Source organism: Anser cygnoides, chromosome 16, assembly GCF_040182565.1.
Source record: "Anser cygnoides isolate HZ-2024a breed goose chromosome 16, Taihu_goose_T2T_genome, whole genome shotgun sequence".
NCBI lineage: Eukaryota > Metazoa > Chordata > Aves > Anseriformes > Anatidae > Anser > Anser cygnoides.
In genome coordinates, this window is record NC_089888.1 from 11,043,440 (window position 1) to 11,069,175 (window position 25,736).

Genomic DNA, 25,736 nt, shown 5'->3' on the forward strand with positions numbered 1-25,736 from the left:
TCTCAGTGTCAGCCTATCTTGGTTATGATTTATGATTTCACTTTCACTCCCCCTCCATCTCCCAGATAGTCAGTGGGGTGATTATGCTGATGCTGAGGTGCTGTTACAGTGCATATGCTAGAACAAGTGTGTTATTAACCCTGTTACCCTAAGTTGCAGTATTACACGTAGTTTCTCCTGAGCTTCTAGCTAAATCCAAAGTAGAGATGGATCTGTAGTGCTCTCCTTCTTAACCAGCTGCTCTCTGGTCTTTGCTTGGTGCATGTTCCCATTGATGGAGTGTGTTGTTTAGTATCATTTCCTAAGTATTTTTTTTTTCAAACTGTGTTTGCCCTTGACTTCTTTTTTCATATTGAATGACAAAGTGTTTGAAACTGTTTCATTTCATTTCATCTCAAAAGAGTGCTAATAGCTTATCTGCATTGCTGTTCCTGCTCGTCTATTGAATGGTCTACGCTTCTGGCATTCTTTGAACCTACAGGCTCCAAAGTTGTTTTCTGTAGATGTGATGTAACTTCTGCTTAAATGAGGCTGCTTGTAAAATGTTTTTTAAAATTAAAAAAAAAAAAACTATGAAAGGGCAAAGGTTAATTTATTGGGGTGTAAGTTCATTGGAACATTTGGAAATACTTGCTTGACTGTGAAAGCTGTGATTCATAGGTCCTTTTCTACAGCGTCTTGGGAAATAGAAGCAGGAACAGGGACAAACAAATTAAAGGTGGTTAGAGTGCTGCCACCTTTTGGTACAAAATTAGGGAGAGCTCTTGCCAATACTAAGAGAGAAATGTCTTTTCAGTACCTGAATAGCAGTGAAAAGATTACCTGGACATAATCTGCTTAGCAAGAATGTTATTCCACGTAGCTGTTGTGGTGTTTGCTTTTTTTTTTTTTTTTCTTCCTTCCTTTGTGCAGTCTTTCCATCTGCCTGTTCTTTATTTGCTAGTTGCTTTCATTAACAGTCTTCATTCCATTGTTTGTCATGTTTGTATGTATGATGAATGCAACATGAAATTGCTTGCAGCATCCCATAGCCTTGAGAAAGGATGCTCTGATGCTTCTTTTTGGAGGTGCAGTGGCTTAAATCAAAGACATAGCAGCTGAGCAGGTTGTGGAAAATTGCTTGACATGGAAAAATGACTTGTGTCTAAGTGTTGCTTGTCTCCCAGCACTCTAGAGCTTGGGTGAGGAGTGAGCTGGTTTATCAGGCTTGCTAAGAGTCAGCGGTAATATGCAGTTAGACTTGGAACACTGCTTCTTCCTCTGTGCGCCATTCAGAGACAGAGACAGAGATAAAGGGGACAGTGTATGGCATCCACATGCAGTTTTACCTCCTGCCACAATGTGTTTAAATGCTTCTGGTGTAAATTTTATGCAGTTTAATGCATAGGAAAAGACAGAGATTGTATAGACAGAGCATAGGATTTTTTTTTTCAGTGTTTGTCTGCCTAGCTGAGAGGACATGGGAACAAACCAGAAATCTCACTTCCTTTCATGAGTAACTTCTTAGAGGGGACAAGAGATGAGGGGATAAGAGATGCCACCCGTGATGTCTCTTCCCAGAAGCTGGGAGGGGAGGTTGGTGTTGGGCGTACAAATATCCATAGGGATATCTAATCCCTCGTTACTGGACCTTGTAGGAGTGGGGGCAGTGCCTTTATCAGGAAATGTCTGATGCCCTCCTCCCACCAGTACAGCACTGGGCTCTGGTTTGTGCTGGGAGCTGATCCTTCACAGAACAGCGTGCCGGGGGCTGTTACCTGGGGGCACTGCTGGCTCCTCCTGCCCGTGGCAGTGCTGTGAGCAGCAGGCTGTGGATAACTACCGGGTATCTGAGGTTTTTAATAACCATTTTCATGGTAGGCAATGACAGTAATATTTTAATAAATGAGAAAGCTACCCGTTTCTTTACTCTGCAGGCTCCAGCTTATAAGTGATAGTTAAATTGTGCTATAATTCTATTTTACAATACGTTCAAGACCTGTTTTTGCAACTTTGAGTCATGCTTTCTTACAGGAGTAGGTTCCGCGACTATAACGCAACAGTCACACGGGTAAGGATGCAGAATCATGCCTTGTATCCGTATTGTACATGCTGCATGTGAGTTATTGCATGGATGCTGTAATTATTACTTCTGTACATATTATGAACTCAGCATAAATGCTTCTATCTCAGGGTAAGAGTCCTGACAGTGAACAACTGAGAGGAAGCTACAAAGGAATCTTAGTTGATATGCAAAATAGAAGATGTCAAGATCTGACATTCTTCATCACTTATAAGAAGACATCTAATAACTCATAAGTGAATGTAAATGTCATATCACTGCTAAAACATTATGCATTCTCTATCAACCAGAATAATGAATGAGTACAAATGTTGCAGTGCACAAAACACCAACAAAACAAAAGTGAGGCATGAAATTAAATTAAAGAAATAAAGCGTAAAATAATGCTCCTATACCTTGCTTTATTAATACTTATCATCTGGAAGGATCTCAAAGCTCTGTGGGCAGGACAGCTGCTTGCTGGTCCCCGAAAAACCTGACCACACATATATAAATACTCATACGTCATTTATATATAGCTGTTGGCACAAAGAACAGTTGTTTTTTTTCTAATTCTTTATGGACTTGCAACAAGGCAGACACAGTATTCTGGAAAAAAATGAAAGGCTTTTTAAGGGTTTCTTTGCAGTTGCAAGCACTGGAAAATTAGTTTTGGCAGCAATGGCATTTGTAATCACATGACTCCAGGAGCTGAATCCTGTAATTCCTCCCTTGGAGTGACCAAAGAGGGCATGTTCAGCTTTCTGAACATCCTACAGCTATTCGTTGTAAGAGTAGCTGGAAAAGGGAACATCTTAACTTCTTAATTTTCTTTCTTTCTTTGTATACCCTGTGGCCAATCTTCTTCTAACATTTAACATATTCTGTGCCTGAGATGTCTACACCATCATTTCCACTCTTCCTTTTTCTGTCTCTTTCTAGTTTCCTGCTGGGATGTGGGTAGAAGACATGGTTACTGTTGTTAGTTGTTGTGATCTGTTTTTTTTTTTTTTTTTTTTTTTTTTTTTACTTAAATTAAAAGTTTAGTCCTTGGGAACCTTGAGAAGTGTTCAACTGCAAAATGGCTGAATATACACCTGAAATCTATGAAAAAGGCGGTTTTAAAAATTGGTCAGCAGAAACTTAGATTAGAGAAAATACTGAGTCTATTCCCTTTCCCATATTCCTGGTGAGCGCTGCCCTTTTTTAAAAGTAACAATGAAAAAAGTGCATGTTTTTTAGATCATAAAGGCAAATTCAGAGACTACTCAGAGGCACTGTAAGCCCATCTTCTAGCGATGTATTGTGGGACTCTGGTACCTGACTGCAGGTTGCCATTAAAATTCTGCTCCCTTACCATACATTTTTAAATGAATATTTCTTTCAGGGCAGAAGTAACTGGGCTAAGCTGGCTTCCGGGACAGAGGAAGGTGGTCATTATACAGATGTTTCATCAACAAACATTGAATGCTGTACACTGACCATATGCTTCTGCAGCTTTGCTCCTAAGGGTGCCTTATTTAGACTAAGCGCTCCTGTGCAGATATCCTCATAAAAAATGAATGAAGCAGTTATCTCACATCGGCACTTACTGCAGCGGCCATCGGTGTGTTCCCCCCTGTGCCTGTATAATGCTGTTACCATACAAAGAGTGAGGCCAGGGGAAGAAATGGCCAGGTTGTCCCCAGACAGGTTTTAGAGCATGTCCCAGTCTGGGAAGCACTGCAGCTGCATGCAACGTGTTCGCTGGTGCGGTGTGCCTGGGTGAACTGTGCAAGCATGCCTTGGCTGGCAACCCCTTGCTGACGCTGTCACGTCATAGGAAATACCAGGAAAACTCCACCAGGCATGAATAAACCCGGTTCTTTGACCAGCTTCTTCAATCAAGTTTGCTTCCAGCCCTGCAGCTTGTCTTATAAATCAGCAATATAGCTCTTCCTTTAGTTTTGTTGGTTATGTTCTTCCTCTCCGATGCTTTTCTCCTCTTTCCATGTCTGTCATCACTAGAAGACGTCACCTTCTGTCTTGCTCATGCCTTGTAGTGCCCTCCTGGATCACCTTTTCCTTTTTGGCTCTTTTCTTCCTCCAGATCCACGAAAGCCCACTGCCCTAAATCCCTTCTGCTTCACAAGAGGACGGACATTGGTGGTAGGGGGATGGTTGGACCAGGTGATCTTGGAGGTCTTTTAAAACTGTAATGATTTTATGATTCTATGAGATGAGAAGCCAAGTGAATTAAGCCAGTATACCTGAATGACTTGCATCCTGCCTCAAGTTCAGTTATTTTCCAACTTCTATTTTAGTCTATTTTCAGATGTTTTCTCGATGGATTAATCACAGGCACAATTTGAGTCATAGTTTCATGCAGTGGCCTGGTGAGTCACAATGCACTTTCAACAAAAATATTTGCAGGGTGAGGTTTTCCACCTCTGCCCACAAAGTGGCCAGAACTCTGCTAATGCTGATATGCACAAATGTTTGTGCACGCAGTATCAAATTCATGGCAAGGGGCATTTTATTTTTACTCAAGAGCTGGTGTATCTGAAGAGCTGTGCTGATACAAGTTCACAGCATGGATCGCAACTTTAATAAACCAGTGTAATTTTTGCAGAAGAAGCCCTCTAACAGCACATTGACCTTGTTCTTTCTCCCTGCTGCACACAGGGAGTGTTTTCAAAATCCCTGTTTCTACCTGCTGGTAACATGTTGTAACTGATGAACAAACGTTTTGTGGTAATTCCCAGGTGGACAGCAGTGTTTATAAACAGATATTACAATATGTACTAAATCATTCAAAATGAAATAGTTAGTACACCAAATAAAGTAAATGCATTTTATTGTTGTCTCATTATAAATGCTTAATCACTTCCAGCAAAGTACTGTATATGCACATATAAATATTAGATACCTATTTAAAAAAGCCTTACGGGAAAATGGACAAACCTGCAAATTAAATCAATGCTGTAAATTCTGTGGTAGTTCAACAGAGGTTGCCAGAGCAGTCACTGCACACTAATATTTAGCCAGGATGATCTCTTTCTGTTATGGATAGTGAACTTTGTGAAATGACCTCAGTTTTTCATTGCAGTTCTGGTTAAGCCTTTTTGAAAGAAACAGAATTGTATTGATTATGGAAAATGTTCATAAAGCATTTTATGGAGGAAGAATGGGGGCACTTAAAAACAGGCTGCTGGGATTTGGCTAAAAATGGAATTTTTAGGAAGAACGAGAGAATGGCTTCGAGCCATCCCAGCTCCAAACATTTCCATCAGCTGTAGCTTACCTCTCCTGTGTCCTCCTTTTCACCTGCCCATTGATGTTCTCCACCAGCTGGTGTCCACCAGCAGTTGACCTTGGGCCAGGGCTCTCCTGATGCTCTGTGACGTTGGCACAGCAAATGGCCTCCACCGCCCGGAGGGAAGGGCTGTCCTCTGTGGGATCTCATCCTGCAGTGCCGTGGGGCGCACAGGTGGTCGCTGGCATGTGCTTGCAACCTGTGAGCTGTTACCCCATGCTGATGGATGCTCCTGAAGGTCTAATTAGTAAACGACTTGGTAGCTAACATGTACCTGACTGGGGAGGTGCGGGGGGGATTTGACGGCCAGATTGTCAGTTATGCAAGTTGAAGTCCACCTGATACATTTTTTCCTCCTGCGCTTTAGTGAAAAGAACAGTTATAAAGGTTAATTGGAGTGCTGTTAAACTGACGGCTCCTCTCCTGAAGCTGATGCAAGGTAGACCGTAGGATTTTATTTTTTTTCAGAAAGTGGCAGAAGGAGGAAAACACATGCAGATAAGCAGGTAAGCAAATAGATCAGCCCCAGCCAGTGCCTGTGATTTGTTTTGGTGAGCCCTTTGATATCTGATGTTTCACTGGTCCTGGAGATAACGTGACTCTGTAAGACCTCTGGTTTATTACAGAGTGACCATACCACAGGGCAGTAGAAACACGGAAGCTTATCTAGCCTAGTGCTTCTGGGGTTGTCCATACCACTCTGCCCCACTCAACATCCCTTACAGTCTCATCCTCCGGACTCCTCCGGCACTCTCCTCATCCTGTAGCTACTGGCAAACCAAGCGGCTGCACATTGCTTCTGAGTGAGGTTTTGCTGGTCAGCAGGTGAAATGAAATGGGGTAACAAGGGGGCTGAAGCTTTTTCTCTGGTGGGTGCCAATTTAGGTCTCTTCCCTCTGTCCTGCTTGTGACTTTCAGGAGCTTGGTGAGATAATCATGTTTCTACAAACCAGATTCTCCTTTGCCCCTTCATTAAAATTTAGCCAACCAGTTTGAAAATCTTTGGAAAATTGGGCTGGGAGGAGCAACACAGGCAGCATAACTAAGTAGATCAAATTCCCCTTTGAATTTGTCTCCGGAAAGACTAACTGTTCATCAACCCACATTGCCCAAAGCAAAGTCTGCACTGATGGACAGTGATTAACTATCCTTTCTTAAAAACCTCTGAAGGGGATTTCACTGTGTATTTTGGCATAAGCTGAGTTGTCAAAGTCTCTCTTGGTAGAGTGTCACAGATTTAGGGATGTACTGTTGACATGTTTTCTTTCAATGCCCATCTCCTAATCTATAGTTCCTCCTCTGATTCATATGCTGCCAAGGCAGCTCTTTAAACACCAGATGTCAAGTTGGACACGTAAACATTTTTTGGAGTAGGCAGGCTTTAAGTAAAAAATCTGTGCAGAGTGTTTCTCTTCTCTTGGCTACTACTTGAAGCATTCAGAACAAAATTGGAAAGTAGCTTAAAAATTAAAGAATTTACAGTCCTTTTTAAAGGATAAAGTGGAAAATACTTCATTGGTTACCCCAGACAAAAATGAAGAACTACCCTGAGATCATTCTCAACCATGAATGATAAAGAAATCTATGAAATCCTGGTTGTAAATCTCAAGACAATGCTAAAATTGCCTTTGAAATGAGTGGGAAGAGTCCCAGGCTTTGCTTGAAAGAAAGCAGAAAACAAGTTTGTTGGCTTTTTCCTTCTCGATGCAGGAGAATTGTGACTCTCAGTGGAAAACTGTGCTAGTTGAGAAGTGCAACATAGTAAAAGCTGTGCTAAAGGTTAATACAAAAGTGTTAAGCTTTCTGTGCTTGGACTCAAGCCTGGAAATTGCCTTCCAGCTATATGGATCGTTACCAAAGGGAGCCACATTATGGAGAGGATCTTGATGATTCTGTGACATAAATAGATAAGCAAGTTCTGATAAGCTTTTCTCTTCTCTCCCGTATAGAGATTTCCTTGCACAGTTGCTCTCAGATGGCATAACAGCAAACAAAACAAGACACAAAAGGTAGTTTAAAATAAAAAGAAAAAAAAAAGCCAGTGCTCAGGTATGGTTGTCACCAAGTTCATACCTAGGCTGTGCCCAAGAAAGTGCAAAACTACTGCGTCTGTCAGCTTTGGGGATGCTGAAGGAATTCAAGCCTTTCCAAAATGAAAAGGTGCTGATGGACAGCGTCCCCAGTTGAGGACACCTGACAAGATTTGCTTTGTAAGTTTTCCTTTAAGTTAAATAGCAGCAATAAAAAAAATAATGGTGATAATGCTAGAAGGCACAAGGCTAGGAAGAATGAGTGGTGGAGTGGGATATACATGCTGCAGATAGTGGCTGCTGTTCCTGCCACTTAAAGACAGAGAGTAAAACAAGTGAAACAGATCCGTGGGTGAGATAGGAAATTACACCCAGAGAATGGAAAGATGTCAAGATATGGCACCTCTTGTTCACTGCAACATCTTTTAGGGCAACTTCTTTGTGTTCCCCAGGGGTCGGTATTGGGTCCCATCCTCTTTAACATCTTTATTGATGACTTGGATGAGGGAATTGAGTGCACCCTCAGTAAGCTTGCAGATGACACCAAGTTGGGGGAAGTGTCAATCTGCCAGAGGGCAGGAAGGCCCTGCAGAGGGACCTGGACAGGTTGCGTCAATGGGCAGAGGCCAACGGGATGAGGTTCAACATGGCTCAGTGCTGGGTCCTGCACTTTGGCCACAACAACCCCATGCAGCGCTACAGGCTTGGGGCAGAGTGGCTCGAAAGCCGTTCAGAGGAAAAGGATCTGGGGGTGCTGATTGATGCTCGTCTCAATATGAGCCAGCAGTGTGCCCAGGTGGCCAGGAGAGCCAACGACATCCTGGCTTGTGTCAGGCATAGTACAGCCAGCAGGAGCAGGGAGGTGATCGTCCCCCTGTGCTCTGCTCTGGTGAGGCCGCACCTCGAGTGCTGTGTTCAGCTTTGGGCCCCTCACTACAAGAAGGACATCGAGGCCCTGGAGCATGTCCAGAGAAGGGCTACGAAGCTGGTGAGGGGCCTGGGACACAAGTCCTGTGAGGAGCGGCTGAGGGAGCTGGGGTTGTTTGGTCTGGAGAAGAGGGTGCTCAGGGGAGACCTTACTGCTCTCTGCAACTACCTGAAAGGAAGGTGTGGGGAGCTGGGGGTCGGCCTCTTCTCACAGGTAACTAGTGATAGGACTAGAGGGAATGGCCTCAAGTTGTACCAGGGGAGGCTCAGGTTGGAAATGAAGAGACATTTCTTCTCAGGAAGAGCAGTCAGGCATTGGGATGGGTTGCCCAGGGAGGTGGTGGAGTCACCGTCCATGGGGGTGTTCAAGGGAAGGTTGGACGTGGTGCTTAGGGACACGGTTTAGTGGGTGATGGTGGTGGTAGGGGGACAGTTGGACCAGATGATCTTGGAGGTCTTTTCCAACCTTAATGATACTGTGATTCTGTGATTCTGAAAAGTGGATATGAAATAGCACGTCTGAGAATACAAAGCTGGAATAACTGAAGGTGACCAAAGATTCATGGGGAAGAGCTGACCTCCCCCACTTTTGTTAGCAGAGGTCTCTTCTGCTTTTTCTGTGTGCTGGCCTTGGCAGGTGGCAGGGACCAAACCTTGGAGAGGCATCTGATAGAAATCTAGTATAGGGGATACTTGCTCTGCTCCTGCCTCACTTGTTTGCACTTCTGAGAAGGCCACTATGATTAGGAGGATATATTTGTAACTGTGCTTTTGTGAAGCCTTTTGATATGAGCAAATTAACTTTGATCTCCAGCTGCTTTTGCCTGGATCAGGTGGAAAAAGCTCCCTTAAATACTGAGGATGAAGAAAAACACATGGGTGATGGGGGCTAGTAATACTTCCCACATCAAATGGATAGAAGCAGAATAACCCCTCGACACCAGCTTAAGGCAAGGAGAGCTCTCTGAACACGGAGGCTGATTCACCGTGTGAGACCAGACCCCAGTGCAAAAGCTGGAATGGTAGTTGCAAAAACAATTACTGTTGATAATTATTTGGACATGAACTGCATTTCTGCTTTTGCTGCGAGACAACGTAAAGTAATGGCCAAACTTCTTTATTATGGACAGGTCAATTGTCCTTTCCTAGCACTGTCTGTGTGGTGGTTAATGGCTGTGTCCTCACCTACCTGACCTGCTTGAGGACAGACAGGTCTGCGTGGTCAGCTCCTGTTCCTGCTTGCTTTAGTTCTCTTCTTCCTCTTCCTTGTACCTGTGCCCATAAACTGGGCCAGCAAAATATGTGTGTTGATATCACCGATGTTTAATTAATGCTCCCGGTTGCTAGCAGATGTATGGAACCAAGGAAAATGTGGTGACTCATTCCAAATTTGCAGCTCAGTTTCAGGAGTACTTAGAGGATGGGTGTGCGTTTGCATATGAGATCTCTAAATAGATAGACCAGATAGATCAGAACACGAAATAGGGTATGGGAAAAGCATGTTCTTTTTCCAAGCTATTTGAGATTGTATAATTTGGATGGGCAATCTTAGAACAGCTGGAGATTTTTAAGGACTTCTAGAAGTACCCGGAGAAGTGGTCCCTTAAGGATGTAGTTCATGTTCCAGCATGTCTGGATGTAAGAAAAGGCCTGTTCTCACCAGCATGCTACCATTGTCTTTCAAAGCAGATTTCAATCAGACAAGATTCTCATATGGCATGGAAACACAGGCAAAGGAAATAGTCACCAGACAGCAGTCATGGAGAATTTTTTAAAGAGGTAAGGTAAAATTTGGCTTTAGTAAAGTTTTCTGTAACCTTGATTTTCACATGAGCAAGACTAAGAGCTTCTTCCTTCCCACCTTTAGCATCAAATCATCCATTTCCAGGAAAATACTTCTAACTAGCAAAGGAGAGCATTTCATGCTGGGAAATGGCCTTACGTGCAGGCTGTATGTTAGCTACATGGACAAAAACGTTTTAAGCCGAAGAATATTTTGTTGTAGTTGAGAAATGCCTACCTAGTGATTTCACTTATTATAATGCTACATAGCAATTGCTGTGAAATAGCAGCGAACGCATGTTTGTGAAAGACTTGGCTCCTATTCAGATCTGCAAATGAACATGAGATCAGTGGAGCAAGAGATGTTATTTCTCCCAGCTTGGCATGCTCACCCCTGCTAGCAGGTATGTGGTTCAGTTTGCATCCATTTAATTAAGGTACTTATGTTGCACTAAGGGAACGGGAAGTTGTTCACAGGACACTAAGAACTGACGATGAACAAGAAAATCGAGTTGCCAGCTAAGATGGCCTAAATCAAAGGCTTTTATTGAAGCCTCTGGATGCTAAGATTGAGGGTATTAATGAACCATCTGTGGATATCTTAACCATCTCCTGGCTTTGTATTTACAGAAACAAAGTTACATTTGACTTTGACACTGGCTTTCTATTTATCTGAGGTTTTCACATATATTTTCACATATATTCATATATATATTTTCATATATATTCATATATTTTCAGATAGGTTTTCGTATAGAAAGGGAAGGCACTTACGGTCACATTTTAGGTGAAAAGGTTCCAAGGGAGGCACAAGGATCTTGTCTGAAAAATGTGAATTTGGTGTTACAGACTTTGATCACCCTGGGAGGAGCCCTCAGTTATCACAAGTATGTCTTGTCTAGGTCAATTGCTGTACCGGTGTGCTCAAGAGAGACAAAGGACATTAACATGGACTTGTGCCTTTGAAGCACTTGACAAATAGCTCAATGTGCCGTTCTTCTGGAGAAACATCTCAGCATTTAAGCCTTGCTTGTAGTAAACCTTGAACTGATTAAGCTAACATCAGGTTTTTAATTGCTTTGGTTAAGTTGATGCAGACCTCAGTGTGTGTACTCATAAATCAATTTAAAGGCACGCTGTCCCCTCTTAGCGTAACCTGCATTAAAGCAGCAGATTTTTTCTTCCCCCCTCTTCTCAGGTGCGACAATGTCAGCCTTGCCTTGGGCAAAGCCAGCTGGGGATTACCTTTTCTTCCCCAGCTTCTGGTGCTTTCACCCCGAGTCTCCTGTAAGTCCAGCTTTGATTCATTGATTTTATCCTCATGAGATTTTCTGGATAGAAAAGAGGAAAACATGCCTTTCTTCTCTCTGCCATGCTCCATTAACTCAAACCTCCCTGCTTGGAGTTTCCCTCTTGGCCCCGTCAGCCCGTGCACTCTGCACACTGTGTGGCTTCTTGCAGCTCCTTGGGAGCAGAAGCAGGAGTTCAGAAGAAAGCTGTGATCAGTCCAGGAAAGAAGGAAAAAAGAAAACTTGTTTGCTCCTGCTCCCACCTGGAGACACTCCAGCAATTCTCTCTCCACGTGGCCAAGTACAATGGCTAAGCTGGGTGAAACAGCCTACCCCAAACCCCTTGGTTCTCACTCTTATTCCATTTTTCCTGTTGCTTTCAGGATTTTATCTCTTACAGTTACTCAGCCAAAGCAGTCTGGGAAGAGTAAACACTGCCACAGCAAATTACTAAGCCTTTAAGCAGTGATTTGCAGCGCTGCACTGCTCGCAGGGTACTCCTCTGCCTGTGTCCAAGAGCCAGACCGACCCGGGGACACAGTGGTGCTGAGAGGTGGTAGGTGCGGGGAGAAAACAGCAAGTGGAGCATGTGGAAGGGATCATTGCCCAAACCTCTTGCTTAGAAAGGAAAGAAGTGGTGAGAGAGGAAAATTTCTCCTAAAGAGCTATGGAAATTTTTTAGGGCCAGCTTTTGCCTAGCTGTTCAGCGGCAAGAAATCCTGGTGTCTTACAGTACTACAGTTCATTCTTTTATTGGTATATTCTTTGTCGGGAGCTTTTTGTCTCCCTGTTAATTGTAGTTACATACTCATTGTGGAAAAGGACATTGAGTATACAGCAGGGAATCCATGAGGTCTCTAGGGGTGGAATTTCTATGGCAGTGAAGCAGTGGTAATGTCTCCTTAGTTCTTGGGATGCTCAAGTATGGGTAGTGATCATTTAATAATGCATGTAAGCCTCTAATGGCTACGAGTGTGTAACAAAATGTATCTGACTGCCTTATCTGTGCTAAAGAGGATATCCTGGGCTTCTGCAGCTAATATCTGAAGTACAAATAAAAGTCTTAATGAATTACCACATGTGAAATGAGCTGTTGTAAGAGACCATGTGCGAGCTAAGAGCACACACGGATGGGTGAAGTGGCACAGCCAATGCACCGTTACTTGCTACTTGCTTGTGTAAGTGGTTGTAGAGACAGCTTACTGGAGACACCCATGCTAGAAAGGACAGATAGGATAGCCAAAGTAAACTTAGTTCGGTGTTTTAAATGCTTTGATTAAGTGACACTGCCTCAAGGCTTGGTTTGGGTCTTAGAACATATCGAGCGTCCTGGAGGCAGTGGATGAGGTGTTGCAGGACTTGCCAGATTTTCTCTGCTGGATCTTGGGTGGGAGCTGGTGAGGGAGGCTGCAGTGGAGGAGGGTGTCAGCCTCATCAGATGTGAGTCTGCTAGTCAGCAGAGGCAGGGATGGATAGATAGAAAAGAAACCCCATATAAAAAATACAAGGGATTAAGGATTAATTAATTACTGCCTTCTGACCGAGTTTTAAACTTCTCTGAGATGTCTCTTTGCTCTCCGCCCCTACTTTCCCTTCCAATCCTTCTGCCAGCTCTTTTCACAAGCAGAGGTTGTTTTAAGGTTGGAGTTGTACCTGCACACACTTGGTGAAGGGGAAAAGCTCCATTCATGCAGCAGCAGCAAATATTTGCCAGAGCTAGTCAGGAGCTTGGCTTGTGCTGGCCCAGAAAAAATAAATAAAAGGATACTTACAGAAAGCTAAGTCTTTCTTGTATACACAACACATGTGAAAAGCACTGCGGATGAAAATGGACACTGTTTATCAGAGTTGTAACTTAGGGACTTTATCACAAGGCCATCAAGCAATTGTATTTTAGATCGATATCACATTTTTATATATTTTTCCTTCCTTCTCCCCCCTTCTCCTTAATTGGATGTCATCCACATGGCAAAGTTATTCTGTTAGATAAGCTGGCAAATGACAATGACAGGATTATAATTAAGTGACAGGACATGCAGCCAACACAATTACCATGCTAAAAGAAGCTAAAGAAGCTCATAAAAATGCTGTAAAGAATATATGTCATGGGATATGTATATAGTTGGGGAAGAAAATGTTTCCCGCTTTACTAAAGCCCAACCAGTACTAGAGGACTCCAATGAAAGAGATGCTTCCTTGCACTGGCAGCTTTCCTCCTTTCAAAAGCAGTGCTTTTGTTCAGCTTCATGCAAGGTGCTGCAAATGTTAATAATTTTTAAGCTGGAATTTCTCCTTCTGTATTCAGCCACTGCTTTCCTTTGTGCCTGTACCATTGTCATGTCTGGCCGAATCTTACCAATTGTCAGCCTTTGTGTGGGCATCTGTCAGTGCTGGCAATACTGCTGATTTTCTTTGATGAAATAGTTAAACCAAAGCAAGTCTGAATCTTCTCACCGAAGGCAGAAGACCCAGGGAACTCATGTGAAAGACGCCGCTTACACAAAACACTGGTTAATAGTGTTTGCCTCTGAGTCCTATTTTCAGTCTTTTATTCTTCAGATGAATGGTGAATTTGTGGTCGGCACTTGTCATCATTTACCTTGAGTCAAAAAATTTTGACTTTCAATTCCAAAGAGAAGCCTATCTGTTACTCAGTCGTTCCTTGCCCTCACAGACCTTGGGTCTGGAGTTGAACATCTCAAAAACGCAAACTTCCCAGAACAGAACTGGTCAGGAGGAGCTCTGGTGCTTTGCTTTTTACGGCTGAAGGCAGTCCTGCTGAAATTACAATGCCTCACCACACTGCCATTTTGATAATATTTTGTTTCGGATCATCTTCTCCTTAGAAAGTTACCACTCTGCTATCTTCAGGAAAACAGCAAAAACCTTTTTCATCTTTTAATTGGCATGGGTTTCTGCTGTGCTGTACAAAGCTAAAATTTCAAATAGTCAAATTTTATCAGTTTGAAGAACCCAGCGCTTTGAAATGAAGTGTAAAAGAAGTTAAATTTTCTCCACTGTCTGTTTTGATTTTTGATCTAAACATTCTGGTAATTTGAGGTATTTGAAGATATTTACGGCTTTGAATTCTAAACTAATGTGCTAAACTCAGAGGTCTTGATGTGCTCAGGGTCTTTCAGATCTGCTCCCAACACCTCCAGTACCAAACTCCTCTTTCAAGGCTAATCAAGGACAGCTGAAGTCTGAAGGAAGATATGTCGAAACCCCAGACCGCTTCCCTGACTCTGCAAAAGACCCCAGGCTCCTCCTGAGCAATGTCGCAGGATTGGGCCCCAGGTCCTTCTGGCTGGACTATTCATCTCATTAAACTGAAATAAAAGCAAAGAAGGGCGGGTTCTGCCAAATCTACATTGGTACAAATTTTGAACTATAGACCCAGCGAACCTGATTTATTGTCTCAGTAGCTGGTAATTAGCATGGCTATTTGTAAGCGTTGTGCTGCTGAATTTCTGCTGCTGAGAGGTCCATCAGTTCAATCTCTCCCCGATGCCAGCAGTTCCTCTTGCTCTGACGTTGCCTGGTGAGCATTTCAGGGGCATGGCCTGAGCTGGCTCGCTGACGGAGAGAGGACTGGGGGACTCGAGCAAAAATTGCACGCCTCCGTCTGCCCAGGTCCCAGGGACATTGCAGTATTTCTCTGCAAGCCCTTGTGATAGAGGGCTGCCAGAGGGCCTTTGGTAAACCCAGCCGGAGACAACGCAGCCTCTACTTCCAGTAAATTCTTATCACACTCAGTCCTGCATAATGGAGAGAACTGCAGAGGTGACAGGGTTTTATTATTTCTTCTTATTATTTTAAACTTACTCTTTCATAAAAGGCAGGACAAGAGGCTGCTGCCTGACATTTCAGTCAATTTCTTCATTTCATATTTTAAAACATAATGAGGAGCCTGATGTACTGACTGGCAGCTGCAGGCGAGCATCTTATTCATCAAAAGATTTAAACGTAAGGGGAGTTGCTCATTCAGCACTGATCTCCTGCTGGGACACACGAGTCTGCAAGGAGCGGAATTCAGCCGTACGTGCTGGGAAGGATTTGCAGGTCTATTCCTCAGGTGTATAAAGGGAGAGCACAGGGTTCGCTTGTAAAAGCGGCTCGATTGGCACCGTGTCTGAGTGATCCTGTGGGTGCATCGGCATGGGATGGTCTCTGCGTGTGTAAGGACGCTGTGCGCCTGTGGGCTGTAAGTGCCATGGAGCAGTCATGGGTTCAGGGCTGTAAGTCTGAGCCTCTGCCTGCTGGATGAAATACTTATCACAGTGAGAAAAGTCAGTCCTCGTGCAGCGTCTACGAGGTCGGTCCCAGCAAGAAGGAGCTGGCTTCTACCTCCACCACTGCCACGACCCGAGCACCCACACCAGCACCCATTTAGCCATGTCTTGTTTAATGGTTTCTATACTGCCCTCCATTTGTGGAAGAGAACGGATGGGACGGAAAAGCTGGGTATTTTCTGAGCTCCATGCTGCTTGGCTACAGCTACAGGGATGCAGCAACCAGGCAAACGCTGCGGCAAGCTCCTCTGCCCGTGCGCGGCCACCGAGGTGGCCCCTCCGTGCTCATCACTCGCCCTGCAGCTGCTTCTGATTGCCAGAGCTGCTCCTCTTGCAGTGGCTGAGCAGTTTCTGCTGAGCCTGTTCTTTCTGTTCCTGGTGTATTTTTGCCATCGACTGGATGAGTGGGCGAGTTACGCTGTGTGGTGCGTTAATGCTATCTGTAGCACGCTCACGCGGGAGGGGAGTGGGAAGCTGCCAGGCGGTGCAGGGCCTCCTACGGACTTGCCTTGGGTAACGCTCTCTCTCCATTGCTTTCTCAGCTTCTGAAACAAACAGGTTAGCATCTGGTCTTCCCTTCTGTGCTGGAGCAGGAATAGTCGAGTTACATTTCTGGAGTGACTTCTGTGAAAGGGAAGGCAACCGACTGACGATGTAGCTGGCAAACACTGCCCAGAGAGGACGTTCACCACAGCCGTGCTGCAGGAGTACTGGAGACCAAAATATACCTGGGTCCACCGTGTTGGCTCTGTTCATCTCTTTATAGGATTTTCCTTTTTTTTTTTTTCAAAGTTCCAGTCCCTGGAAACATGATTAAGTGTAAATTCCATCTTTTTCTCTTAATTTCCTTTTCCCTGCAAGTGACTTTCTTGTCTTCTTGCTCACATTTTGGTTTGAGGTCAGGGGCCTGTATTTGCAAATTCCACATTACTCTATCTTTCCCTGACATTTTAAATGGTTTCTGGATGCTAAGTGTAGGCAAATGCTAGGCAGGATCTTTTCCCTAGGCCAGGTACTCATGTCCTCACAATTAGCTCGCGTGGCCACAATTAGCCCATGTGGCAGCGGAGACTGCTGTGCTGTGCTCAGATGGTACCTGCTGGGCTGTGTGACCACCAAGATGCTCTGCTGCCCCTGCCCAGAACTTCTGCCTGCCGTATGTGCCACACAGCATGGAACAAAGTGAGCAGCGATGAAAGCAGGAAAGATCACTGAGTTTTATTCAAACAGGCTGTCTGAAAGCTTACCTCAATTTTTTTCTGCTGGGGTAAGGCTGGGAAGTGTCTGAAGGTGACTGCAGGGACTCGGTATGCATGACAGCAGGGCAGCTGACCTGATTTTCAACATGACACTGACCATGGAGACACGAGGCATGAAAGACCAGAGGTCTTGTCAAGATCGGTGGTGTCTGAGGAGCAGGCTCTGCCTTGGAAAGGTTCAGGGAGGTTTTCTCCCTTCACATCTTCTGCCATCAGCTGAGTCCGAAAACGTTTGTCTTCCCCTAATTCTCATGACTACTAATGCAGAAATGGTAGCGAGGCAAGAGACACTAATTGGAAGTTGGTGCTTGTGTATGCCAACCCGAAGGAACCCAGGGCACCAGACTTTCGAGCTGAGCCATGTTAGTGAGGACAAAATGGAAGAGGAGGATGGAGAGCTGATCCTCAGTGAGGCTTGAGCATTACACCCATGCCACTGCACTGGTTTCAGTGTTGAAACAGGATCAGAAGAACATGGCTGAGATTCAGGCCTTTTTCTACTCTCCATTTTACCCCCACAAAGACTTGCAAAGATGCCCCCAAATGTGCCTCATTCACTACACTAATGGGCTGCAGAACTAAAGGGGAGTGAAAGATCAGCAGAAGCAACTCCCGTGAAACACAGGGGGTGCCCTGAGTGCCCCAGGCCTCCTGCCGATGGGGGCAGTGGGGGGCTCCCAAATTCCGGCCCCATGGCAGCTGCACGGGAGGATGCAAGCGCCTGGGGACACAGAGGTGGCTCGCTGAGACAGGGCTGCTTCTTTGGCTGCCATGAGAAATGACTGTCGCGACCTTTCAGGAAATTCAGAGGGGCTGGGGAGGGCCTGGAGAAGAAGAAAAGGCTCTTTTGAAGGGGAGGAGGGAGAAAATAGTAAGGGAAGATTGTCCTTCTGTGGGCTGTAACCCAGTGGGATGGTGGATGGGGGTATAGAGGGGGTGTTTAGCCGAAAGCGTTCACCGTGGTGCTATCCTCAGATGGTACCTGAGGAGGGCTATTAAGAGAGAAATAATAAACCGGGCAGGGTAATGGCTGGTGGCGTGCAAGGGGGAAGCTGGCCGGTCTGTGAGGGGCCAGCAGAGGGCACTGCCAGTGGGGGCCTCCTTTCCAGTCGCTTCAAAGTGCGAACAGGAGACCAGCGTGTGCTGGCCGTGCTGGGGCTGCTGCTCACGCAGGCTGTGCCAGGCTCGGTTCTGCTCGGAGCTGACTGCTGGACAGCTGCAGCGTGGGGCATTTGTCTCTGTGCCATACCCTGGGAGCATCCGAAGGGGCTCACGGTTGGTCTCCTCCGTGGACCAGCGCAGCAGATGCTGAGGTTTAACCCTGCCTGAGCGAGAAGCGGCTCTGAGCAGCTGGCGTGACTTGCAGCCGGTGCAGAGCTGCAGATGGTGTACGTGGTACACAGCTTTGCAACAGCAGCAGGGCCGGGAGGACTCCAGACGGCAGGACCAGCCCTTCATTCCCCTTATTTTGTATGTGTAAAATCAGTCAAAACAGGAACAATTTCGCTACAGGGAAAGGCTGGGTCCTCCACGATGCAGTGCAGGGTGTTTGCATGGCTGCCATTTTCCTCCAGCTGAAGGCTGATCCGGGAAAGCAGCAAGTCTGAGCCAAACCAGGGGGATTTGGGTCAGAGGCTGTAACTGATGTATGATCTCTCTACTGACACGTGGACAATCCTTGCTGCTTTCTTTGTCAAAAAGCGCAATGCCAGCATCGACGCAGCGATGGCAGTGGCCATGCAAAGCTCACGCACAGGTGGCTGGAGGGCAGCAGGTCAAAATGGCATGGCCACAGCGAGCTCTGTGCTATCAGTGAGATCTGGAAGGCCGGTTCCCTTTGCCTCGCTCATGTTTCTCCTTTCCCCTAAGTGCTTTTCCTATAGAAATTCAGCAAACAGCAAACACAGCCCAATTTGCCCAGTTGACTAGGAAACTGATACTCCCAGAGCCGGCTCTCAAATAAATGACCTACTAAAAATAGCTTCACGGAGAGCAGGTGAACAATGCCATTGCAAAACCTGTCTAGCTGTTTTAGTAAACGCTGCTTACTGATCCCAGAGGCCGAGGTGTTTGGGCATGTTTCCCCTGCCGGAGATGAGTGAGAGGGGGTGTAGTGTTGATTTCCAAGCCAAGGGTCTGCTGCTCTTTAGCTTTTCTGTGGATGTACTGTTATGCCTCTTTGGCAATGTGCTACCCTCTGTCAAAGCACAGCAGTCCAAACAGGGCTCTCAGGGCTCCAAAAGGGGCTCTTGAAGGACTTGGGACTTGTCCATGCTGTATCCAGCAGCAGAGGATAGGTGTTAGACTGGGCTGCGGGTGTGAGCACAGCATTTTGAGCTGTTCCAGTCCCTTTAGTGTTCATAAATCTGGGCTTTGCTGGCTACTGACAAGATGAAGCTGGGATCTGGTGGGAAATGGGGCTTTGTCATCTTGACATGGCAGCTTGGACAACCAGATTTGGTTGTTTTTTTCCTATCAAGTTCAACTGGCTTCTGTTGTGTCACCAGAAAAACTGTTTTTCTAGACTCTGGTTGTTCTGGTGGTTTTAGGAATGGAAATTTCTGTGGCTGTGTCTGACTGTTCAAAAGAAGCCAACCTGCAGGCAGATCTCTTTTGATTCTTTTTTCATGGCTCTGCTCAGCTCTTTTTCCTTCATCTCTTGATACAAGATGTTCAGAGGAAAGGTCAAAAAGTGCTGTGTTTGAACCCTTCCCAAGCCACCATCTCACTTTTTCTCCACAGGAGTGATGTGCTCATGTGTGTGATGGGACAGATGTCACCAAAGACATCGCTGGTCCTAGTCCTTGCACCAGTCTCTGGAGAACTCATGCCTGATCTGAGTGCAGTGTTTGCAATGGAAGCACAATGCTGTGATTTCTTTGCATTTTAGGGAGCTTGTAGCATGTCCAGGCCTTGTCCTCTTTCAGCAGCTGTGTTTGTTGAAGTTTGCTGTAGGTGCTGGGATAATTCTCAGTACCCGCTCAGATGTGTTCCCACTTTACATTCCCTCCTTTATGAACTGTCTCCCACTCAGGATGCCTTCTGGCATCTGTGTTTCCCTCATTTGCAGTCATGGGAAGATGCTGTGAGGGTGTCTGCAAGGATGTCTGGATGTCAATAAGCTGCCGTGGTGATGGAGTACAGAAGTAGATCGGGTGTGTGCAGCAAATAAACGGTGCTTGTGGAGACACTGCAGAGCAGATCAGTCACCTCTCTCCTCTGCCATGCCTGACATCTGTCCTGGGCATGCAAGGCAGCCCTCTGCTAAATGACTTATGGAAAGGAAAGGAAAGGGAAGGGAAGGGAAGGGAAGGGAAGGGAAGGGAAGGGAAGGGAAGGGAAGGGAAGGGAAGGGAAGGGAAGGGAAGGGAAGGGAAGGGAAGGGAAGGGAATGAGGAAAGGAAGCAGAATAGAAAGTCCTCTGTATGTCCCATTTTAGACTTTCCATTTCTTAAAACAAAGCCTGGATGGCAATACTGAAATCAGCTATTTGTTGTATTAACAGAATTGCACAGAGTACAAAGTAACTGAGCAAATCTGAAGGGCTGGCTTCTTCTCACTGACCGTTGCACATGAGCAATTATATATAATAATTATAGTATTAATTTAGACATTAACATCACTGTGTCCAAAAGCATGATAGTTTCTTTGAGAAAGTTAACTGATTTTTCTGTCTTATCTATTCTTCTCTGACTCCTGAAGGTCTCAACTTGCTTTCTCTGCTCTGGGACATTCTCATTATTTCATTTTCTCCTATATCATCTGTCTTTATACTACATACTGAAACATCTCCGCTTTCCCCTATTTCAGAAGCTGAGTTAGAGAACTGGTCAGAGAACAGAGAATACTGTTCTCTCATGGTGAAACGGAGCTGCAGAAGAGCACTCTAAGTGGGAACAAGCAAACAAGCAGTGTCGATTGAAAGGTCACCCCAAGTGAAGCTGTCAAGTGCCATGTATCTGCACAAGAGAAAACACATGTCCTCAGCCTGGAACAATCCCAGCAAAGGGATGAGAGGAATGAAGGAAAAGAGCATAGAGTGATTCCTGACAACTCCTGGAAAAAAGACGGAGCTCAGTGCTGTTGGGATCTGGTCCGGCTCCTTACTGCTGTGCTTCAGCATTATGCATCTTATTAAATCTGTCCATTTCCTCTTTTTCCTGATAAGGCCCCTTGCTATTCTCATCTCTGGGGAATACACTATCCTACGTGGTTTTCATGTAGATTGATTCTTTTCATCGACATGGTCCCATTTCTGCACTGAGCTCTAGTTTCTGATGATTATCCAGCTATGAAACAGCAGGAGAGGAGCAGAAGAGGACCAGCAGCAGATGCATTTTGAAGCCCTACCCAACCTGCAGAACTGGAAGATATGAATCATTTAAGTTGTGCTTTATCAGCTTTTTCAAAGTTTGCTACTTTGAAAGTAGCCTGTTTGAAAGTCAAGAGAAAGAGTACCTTTTTATGTTTCCTGTCAAACTGTGCCCTGGAAAGCGTCAGGGCTTCACTGCAAGGGTGGGCTTCAGGGGACATTGGAAGGGACGTACTATAGCCCTCCCCAGGACAGATTTTCAGACCTGTGTGTGTATAGTGGTTGTGCACAACAACTTTCAGTTCTGCCTTTTAAGCTACATTCCTCTGACCTACAGCAAGACCTGTACTCACAGCCGTTTGTGTGGCTTTCCTCTGCCCCATTAAAGCGTGCAGTTCTATTGTCCAAGGAGATAATCCTGAAGGATTAAGCACCTTTACTCTGTCACGCTTGGTCATGGTGAGTAGTGTAAATTGGCCTGAGAAGCTGGCTGGGGGATGCTCTTGGAGGAACATGATAGTCTCTAGTTGCAGGGTTCAGGTTTAAGAGACATAAGCAAAGCCATGGAGAAAAGTGAAGCAGACTTGGGAATTCCCCTTTTTTTACAGTGCTTCAGCTGCTCAATTTTGGCATGACTGAGCCATATGAGAAGAACAGCCTGTTTCCGGAGGTCTTTAACGTGCTAGGACTATTGAGGCAAATTAATATAATGTGATACAAATGGGTGAGCAGGGAGGCTGGTTTTGACAAATCACTTTGCAAACAATCTGGGTGGATAAAAACATTTATTTTTGTCCAGTTGTGCACACGATGCACAAGGTCAGCTCTGCAAGGCTGTACTAGGGAAGGGAAAAGCAAGTGTTAAAATCTTCTGAAAATCTTCCCTAAACACTCTTATAACTATAGTTCTGTGGAGATGCTGGCTTTATAACTCTGTGACCAAAAACATGAGTATTTTGATGGTGACAAATGGAATCCATTCTTCACTTGCCTTACTGACAGCATACATTTCAAATTGGAGCAGATATAGTACTTTTTTACAGACAATGTCTGTCAAATACAAGACGATTATTTGAACCACTTTAGAAAAATCAAAATATTTAATCTACAAAAACTTGAAACTTGACACTAATTTATCCATCCCCCCATTCTCCTTCTTAGAGGACTAGCTGCTGATGCAATGGAAATCCATGTAGGTCTGATTATTCTAAAACAGCATGTTTGGTCAGAAAATTATTTCTTCCCAAATATTAGCCTTTTTTTCTTTGCTTACCTCAACTGGTGAAAAGCTCACACTGAGCCATACATTGCTGGCTATCTCGTTTGCTTCACTGAGATACTTTATTAGGCTGATTTTGCTATGAAGGCAGCACGACAGAGTCCCCATGAAAGAAATCTAATGGCTTCTAAAGAGCTGCATGTGCTGACAGCAAGCAGCCACATAATCACTGTCCTGCACCCTGCTGCCATCTAAATGCTGATTGGCAGTTTCATCTCTTACCATCTCACCTGGCTCTTGCCTCTTTTTGCCAGAAATGGGTCAGGTCAAATATGGTAAGTCCTGAGCCTTCTTCAGTTCCATCTCCCTTTTCTGAGGCAAAAGAGGAAAGCCTGAGACTCCCTCACTGTCTGTGTTAGAGGCTAATCCAACCCTACGAAGCCCTGAGCCCTTCATTTTAATAGCTGAGGTCTGTCTACATCTTGTAAACTAGATTTTATGTTCTTTTAGAAGAATCTCTTTAGTGTGGAATATTCATACTTCATTAACATGTCAAGTCTCTTCTTGTTTCCTAAGTTCAAAGCCTTGGGCATCCTGCACTGGAGGCTCCCACGGAGTCACGATGGTGTGGGAAGGGGCAGGGCAGTCTCCTCGTGAGTTTGGAACTTGGCGCGATGCTGTTTCACCAGTTTTTAGCTTGTTCCAGTGTTGGGAAATAGCAAAGAAAAGTGCTTGCTCTCCCCTTCCTCGATCTCAGGATTTTGCTTATCCTGCTCATTCCCTTTCTAAGGTAAATTTGTGTTTTTGTTCTCTCTCCGTAGGAGTGGAAAAAATCATTCCCATTACTGCACTTCGGTTCTTTGCCAAGTCTTACTAGCTGTTCTGCAGTGCTTGGACACCAGGCAGGTCCAGATGAGGTCAAGCCACTCTTTTGCCTGGAAATACTGCACTGCTAACTATATTTGCTATTTGTTACATGCATTAAATTCCCATTGGTCTCAAGGATGAAAATTTGAAATGTTAAAATTTGTAATGCAGCATTGGACCCTGTAAAAATAATATGTATTTGATATACACCATACAAATGACTTGTTTTAAAGCTGGATCTCAAATGTGACTCTCCACAGGGCAGCCATGTCCAAATTAAAATGTCATTCCTAGAGCATGGCATGGCCCTGAGCGGTGGTTGAAATCTGTGATGTGGTCCAGATCTTTATAAAATGAGTATTAAAGACTTATAATCATGAAGCACGTCTGTCATTCTGCTGCATTTCCTTGTTTGAGACCCTCCCCAAATACACGTCCTTTCTCAAGTGCTCCAGTTGATCTCGTGTCCTCCATACAGAGTGACTTGTATGGGGGGGATACCACCACATTCAGCAGATGTATAGGCTTTCTGCTTTGTTAAAGTCTGTTAAATTTACACCCATTATTATAAGATGCAAATTCCTTGGCTATGAAGAGAAGGAAATGATCATTTCTTTTCCTTTTCATAACCATCTTTGCTAGTCATAGGGCAGTTGGAATAATGTGTTCTCTTTCAAATGAAAACAAAGGCATAAAAATAGATCTTCAGAACTTAGAACAGTGGCAAGAAGATCTTTAAATAAACCCCCTCAGAATACAACACTCTATTTTCAAGTTTCCTACTTCAAATAGATTCACAGCCTCTCTTTCTCTCCAGAAAATGCTTTTATCAGATCCGAAACTAAAGGACATTTACTCAGAAAACCTTTTGTGATACTTTTCTAACAATTGACTGTAGTACCTTAGCCAAAATCAGGTGTCTGTACGTGCAGATATCTATACAGTTTCCTCTGCAGTTTTCACTGGGTGTCGTTGTCTTCATCCCTAGCCACTGCTGGTAAATTGCTGCTGCATTTCCCCACATAAAAGGCTGCATTTGGTTGATACATGAAATGATTCCAAACGATCCCTTGTCCATGGCAGTAACTGCTTTTCTTTACAGTAAGCCCCTTAGCCAGAATGTGAAGCTTAACAAACAAAAAGCAATGCCAGACTCACTTCTGGATGAAACAGGAGGAGGATCTCAGGACTTAATTGGTGTGGTAAAATGAATGTATTTTCTGGGTAATGTCCATCACCTTATTCTACCACAATGTGGCTGAGTATGTGGGTCACCAGAGCAAGCAGTGACAGCTGACCACTCAGGACTAGACATGCTTGTTGTGGCCAAGCAGAGGAGCAAACGTCCCCTGCAAGCAGCCTCCAGGAAGGCAAAAGCATCCGTGAGCTTGCAGCCCAGAAAGCTGGGCACTTGAGCTACATAAAGCTCCATCCTTGATTCACCGTTCAGCAGCCCAGTGCCCCAGATGTATGTCCTGATTCCTGAAAATGAGAGTTTCTTTCCTTCTCCTCTGTGGCTAATGAATTATCATGGGCATGTTAGTGCCTGTCCAGTGATGATGCCGAGTCTTCTCTAATTCTTTTCTGCTCAAGGAAAATCCTGGATATGAGCAATGGAATAGGTCATAGAAATAAAAACATTGCCAGGTTGGCAGCTAGAATTTCACACTCGAGCAGATTGTTGTTGCCATTCCAGCACCTCCAGCAGTGGAGTGGCTTGAGTACGAATGCTTGAGCTCGGCAAATCTAGCTTTTGGTCTCTGGCTTTTCTACAAACTCACTGTGTGAATTTTGGCAACTTGCTTAATTTCCCTGAGCATGATCCAAAACCCAGGGAAGTCAAGGAGAGTCTTTCTTGGAACTTAAATGTGGTTTAAATAGGCTCTTCAGACTGTGTTTCTAGTCTATAAAATTGTAAATGCACTCTCTCTCCTCTAAAGGCAGCAAACACTGCGTGACAGCATTTATTTCTTACTGTTAGCACAACAGAGCCCTGATTTGGGTTGGTATTCTGTAATTTGGAGGTGAACACAGCCTGTGAACACCCCACAGATACAGGAACTCACATAGGTGGCATGCCTTGCGCTTCCACTGCTCATGTATGGGAAAAAGGAAAGCTGATTCCCACTGCCTGGAAAGACATTTCAGGCAAAATTAAAAATGTAAACAGCAGGAGAAAGGGGCCAGATGCTTCCATACTTTATGGCTGTGGTTTGGTTTTTGCTCACAGATGCTGCCAAGCTACAGTAACAATCACGTTCATGCAAACAGTTCACTTTGCCTGTTTTCTGTACACTTTGTGGAAGTAGAGGTGCCAACAGGACCCTCACTGTATCCCCCAGGCCTTGAGCCACAGCACTGATCTGAAGGGCTCAGCTGATTTACGTGGCGTCTGGCCCCTGCTCTCCTCACGGCCGCAGCAG

General features: G+C 44.8%; 1 long non-coding RNA gene across 1 annotated transcript in view; it reads left to right on the forward strand.

The window, feature by feature from the left end:
* LOC136786494 (uncharacterized) overlaps positions 1–25,736 on the forward strand; it is a 50,047-nt gene that overhangs the window by 3,370 nt on the left and 20,941 nt on the right. Inside the window, exon 2 of the long non-coding RNA XR_010825343.1 lies at positions 20,726–21,686. This is a non-coding gene — a long non-coding RNA (uncharacterized lncRNA). The remainder of the gene's footprint in view (positions 1–20,725; positions 21,687–25,736) is intronic.